The sequence below is a fragment of the Coffea arabica genome, chromosome 7e, assembly GCF_036785885.1.
Source record: "Coffea arabica cultivar ET-39 chromosome 7e, Coffea Arabica ET-39 HiFi, whole genome shotgun sequence".
Lineage (NCBI taxonomy): Eukaryota > Viridiplantae > Streptophyta > Magnoliopsida > Gentianales > Rubiaceae > Coffea > Coffea arabica.
In genome coordinates, this window is record NC_092323.1 from 11,728,926 (window position 1) to 11,734,345 (window position 5,420).

The 5,420-nt window shown below is 36.6% G+C and overlaps 1 long non-coding RNA gene across 1 annotated transcript; it reads left to right on the forward strand.

The window, feature by feature from the left end:
- Nucleotides 1-957: 957 nt before the first annotated feature.
- Nucleotides 958-2,040, forward strand: LOC113697854 (uncharacterized). Its single transcript, XR_011818652.1, has 2 exons — nt 958-1,454; nt 1,737-2,040. It is a non-coding gene; the product is annotated as an uncharacterized lncRNA (long non-coding RNA).
- Nucleotides 2,041-5,420: the final 3,380 nt, after the last annotated feature.

The following is a 5,420-nucleotide window of genomic DNA, read 5'->3' on the forward strand; positions in this document are numbered from 1 at the left end:
TTCACTAGTTACTCTACTAATTTCACTAACTACTCCAATATCTCCACTAATTCTACTAATTCCACTAATTTGGTAGAACAAAACAAATAAACATGATTAACTAATAATAGTAAATATTTCTAACAGTGGGAATCTTCAGAATTCCCACTGCTTAGCTTTTAGTTCGCCTTTGACCATAGAATGAAATGTGAATAACCTGTCCTCCTCTCTTTGAAAGAAAGGGCACGTCAGGTTTTGTCTGTGCGTATTATTATATTTTCATCATTCTATTAACTTGAAGTTTTGAACCGTGGAATGACCATAGCAAACATAGTATGGTAAAGTGAGATTTGAGATGCTGAATAAGACATGAGAAACAACGTAGTTGAATGGGGATTCCTGGATGTAATGTCAAAATTGGTGGATCTGTGTTGGGCTATATTCATATGATCTGTGGTTAGACAAAAGCTGGACATATATTGAGCTTATGGTTTTTGCCATGAAGCTGAGCAAGGAATCTCTGCAGATGTATCAAGTTTCGGGTACCCAGCTGAAGCAAGATTGCTGTCCTATTTCTGATTTTCACGCATTCCTTCGGGTTTGGTGCATTTTGGTGGGATATTTTAGCATACAGTTTTCAATTAGTGACTTCTGAGAATACAATTTTTAAACGCTAAACTTCTAGAATTCTGAGACTAAAAGTTATCTTAACTTTCCAGTACAAGAACACATGATAAGGACACCGATAATTTTTGTTGTAGGGGTATGAATGCTGTGAATTGAACTTAATCTTTCTTGTGGTAATTTACAATTTTGATGAGATCGGAAAAAGTTTCATAGAAAGGAATTCCATCATTAGAATATTTTGATTAGCAAAAGTCTGGATTTAGGAAAAAGGAGGACGCCACAGACTTTCTTTTAGAAACTGGAAGAGCTACGTTCATAGTTGGAGAGGGTCCGGATGTCAGTAAATGGTAATGAAGAGCTAAAACTAGAACAGACAGAAACTCTTATCACATAAATCACCTAAACCTGTAGTTGATAAATAATTCTAAATTTTTCCTTTTTTTGGGTTATTAATGACCAGAATGTATAGATGATTTTAGACTGCTTTTTTTTGTGTGTGTGTGTAAAGGTTCAAGAGCAACACCACCTATGATCAGAGTACTGTTTCTGGTATCGTTCAAAGATGCAGCAATCAACTGGATCTCAAGCAGCTAAATTTGGAGCAGGTAGAAGCCTGTTGAAAGGTCTTCAACTTTCAACATTGAGGATTAACAACTTGCTTTGCTTGCACCAGCCAAGAGTACGCCACAGTTTATGGAGCGGTGCACTGTGCTGAAACAATGGGCAGAAGTGGTTATGAAGATTGGTTGACAGTGCCATATCCAGGGCTATTTACCTGATACGGATGGAAGTGCTATTCATGTAGCCTCTTCTCTTAGGTACTCAGAGGACTCCTTTCTTCGGAGCAGGTAATAAATAGTAGTATGTGTTTTTACCCTAGATCTATGTCCTCAAGCATACATTATTGATTCAGCTAAGTTACCTGCATGTCGATTCGCTTCTTGTCTAAAATGTTTTCGTATTCCATAAAGACGCATGCCATTTAGTCGCACATTCTTGATAGGAACTTTTCCACTCTCAGCTTCTTGACAAACAATTGTTCTGATGAATAAATATCCTATTATTTGTATTTTTTTTATTCTAACTAAATTGGTAATAATTTTGCTTCCCTATCTATCTTCTGGATGCAGACAATGAGCCGTCGTGAGATAAAAAGAAGCTTTGAGTTCTTCATCTTTCATGCATTCCTCCTCGATCTTTCCTAGATGATGCTTGACTACAAGTTAATTTATTTGCCTTAAAAGTTTGCCTGTAGTTGGTGAGAGTCTTCCAATTTTTTTTTTTTTATATTTGCGAGGAGGGAGGGATACGTAGCAGTGGAGGGTATGTCTATGTGGAGGTGCTGGCGTTCTTATATTATTAACCCTAGCTTTGTCTGTACATATCAGTTGCCCGCAACGTGAAATGCTCCTCATAAAGGCCTTTCAATGGTAATCACAAGATCATTGAAATATCGGCTATACTTTATAGCGTGGCTGCTGTTCAACCCTTTGAATTGTCACATGTAGAATAGCAATTGCAGCCTATTGTCGATTACCAGCGATTTGGAGCAGCACTTGTGCTGATCCAGTCTTGGCATGCAGTGGTCCAGAGGCTGAGTTGTTGTTTACAATTGAAAAACTTTCACAACAATTTGATTGATGGTATTTTGTTTTTTTCACAAATCGGTAGTCCAGCATATTGCCTTGCTAGACTGCCCCCCTGGTCCACTATGCTGCTGCTATAGAGTTTTAAAGATCCGCAACGAAAGATTTTTAAGTAGCAAAGAAAATAGACGTTATTTACATCGAAGTCATCATTCATTACCGGTCCTAGTGAGGAATGGATTTCTAAAATGGTTGCATGTACTACTAAACCAAAGTCACTTGTCCCACCACAATAAGAATCTGGTGGTTTAATATTCCAGGTCTTTGTCACACTTACCTCTCACTCGTTGTTCCACGTTAATAAACAACATGACCTGGTTTTACGTTCCAAGTCGTCGTCGTCACAAGTCGTCTGGTTTACCGTGATTTGTGAGGGGTTCTGTCGTTGTGCTCGGATGAAAATGATTTGAGATAAAATAATTTATTTTACAAGTTTTAATTATTTTTTTATCTCACATACATCACGTCATAAAGTGTTGTAGTATATACAGTATTTGTTTTACTTTCCACTAGCTTGTCATGTCTGGAATTACAAACAAGTTTTATGTCCATTTTCTGGGAGGTGAGGATTTGTTGAAGAAGTTGTGATCCACCACAGGACCACAACAACAAGACCCGGAGGAGGACATGCATATATATATATATATATATATGTTACTACTAATTTTTTTTTTAAAAAAATGAGCTTATTTTTACGGGACGAAGTGAAGTGAGTACCATATAATTTTCTGTAAAAATTCTACTAAATGGTACAGGTGTTTCTATAAATTGTCTGGTAGGCAGTGCCGATGAAGCAAACGGACAATACGACGACGCTTGGAGCAATTTTAACCGGGGGACCAGAGTGAAAGGAGACAAAGATGATTGAGAGAGAGAATTGAATAGTAAGCATCTAGCGAACGGACGACGGGAAGACACGTGGGAGGGCAATACAAGCGGGGAGAGGACGTAAAGATAATTGAGAGAGAGATGAATGTGCGAATGTGAAGGTGTTAATGTGTTATTATAAGTAAAAGGGCTGCAGGGGTTGAATTAATTAATGAGGACAATTGAAATCTACAATTTGTTACATCAACCATGGGTAGATGATTAGAAAATACTAGTGTACTTTTTTTTTTTCTTTTTTTTTTTTTTTTGTCGACTGAGGGTATCCCAGGTAATTTTGCCCAGACTAATCCCCAGGCTGGGAGAGCCTGCCCCACGGACAATACTAGTGTACCCACCCCGCAAATAAATATGCATCAATAACTGCTGAAAGATAAAGTATAGAGAAATTGACAAGTTGGAATTAGATAATCATTGTAAAGATGGTGCCAGATAATAAGTATTAGTAATTCGACACCGCCACGTCAGTCACACTTGAATGATTGAGTATCTGAAGAATATATAATAATTAATAATTAAACACTACTGATTCGTCATTCACATTTGAATGATTGAATATATAACTTGTAACTTGCAAGCATATGCTAAGGGTACGTGTATAATATGTGAATTTATGACTTGTAAGCATGTGCTAAAAGTACATATATAGTATGCTAATTTTGTCTAAGCATCGATGACTAAGACGACGCATATGAATTACACGTCAAAGTATTAGAATTGTATATTATTTTTTACTATTGAAAGCAATCAAGTCATTTGCTGAGCGGCGCGGGGAGGAAATATAGGTTTGAGTGATGTGGAGGTCAATTGTGGATTTGTCCACCTCGGTAACCCCGCACCTTTGAGGATGGGCTTCCTCAAAGGTGCGGGATTGTCGAGGCGGACAAATCTACAATTGGCCTCCACAAGTGACTTCTTCCTAATCGATGTGCTCCAATGGGCCGTCATTACGGATTTCTCATTTTATTTTTACTTCTTAAAAATTATTTCATTCTAGCATAATATCCTTGATAGTTTCACACTATTATGCACTCCGGCTATCAGGTCGTTTTCCTCAATACCCTCTGCAACAACGTAATTTATGAATTTTCTAACCATTCCTTTAAGTTCTGCCCACAATATACTAAAACAATCATGCAGCAGCAGCAGCATCATTATATTACCTCTGCTACAGAAATAGCATCCCACAAAATTAATTATTTTAAACTTTCACTATTAATAGCCTTTACCCAAATAACATATTAATGGCATATAGCCTTTGCCTATTAATAGGACATAATCTTTACATATATGATGTATAATTTGGTCAACGAATGTAGTAAAATGATATATAATATATCGGATCCCATTTTACTGCACGCGAGTTTGAAATCGATTGTTTTTAAATTCAGAATCTCGTTACCTATTGAACATCATATTCGAATTCAATGAATTTGGTTCATAATAATTTCGCACCAAATCACGGTTTACCAGTTTCAAGTTAAACTTCATTTCAAAATCGATCAGTAAATCAGTTCGCACCCATTTATGCTCACCCCTAATAGACACAAGTGATTAGTAGATAATTAGCAATGGGTGTGTTTTTTTTGTTTTAAGTATACGATTAGTTGCGGACGAAAGTTAACCTCCACTATGGAATTCTGAAATAGAGAATTGCTGCACCAACTCCCCTCCCCGCTGATTCTTTCCTTCCTCCTTCGTGCCTCTGTCGATACAGACGAGGATGGCTGCCTCAAAGTAACCACAATATCAAAAATTATTGCTATCCTCCCTTTTCCCAACGGGCCTTATCACGTGACTTCTTCGACTGGAATCCAGCCTGGTGTGGGTCTGGACGGTGAATTATTGGGATTTTTTTTAAAAAAAAATATTATAATATTTTTTAGTATGATATATACTATAAAATAAAAAAATAATTAATAATATAAGTAAATAGATTTCTGAAAATAATACACAAATTACTTTTGGTGTCTCGGCACATGGGTTTCATATTCTCCAAGCATCTGACATGGTTCAGATATTATATATTTTCTGCACTGTCCATAATACACAATCCATAATTTCTGCTCATGGGTTTTTATATTTCCCAAGCAGACGATAAATTCATCTTACATGGTACGGATATTACGTTTCTATTCAAACTTGATAACCGCGTAGCTTTTGACCGAACTAAGCTTATTCATGATTTCCATCTTCGATGAAATTTCAAGTGGGCAACTTTTATAAGGACTATTATGTCTTTTTGCAGACTATTCCTGAATAAGAAGTGGTAATAAGTAAGTG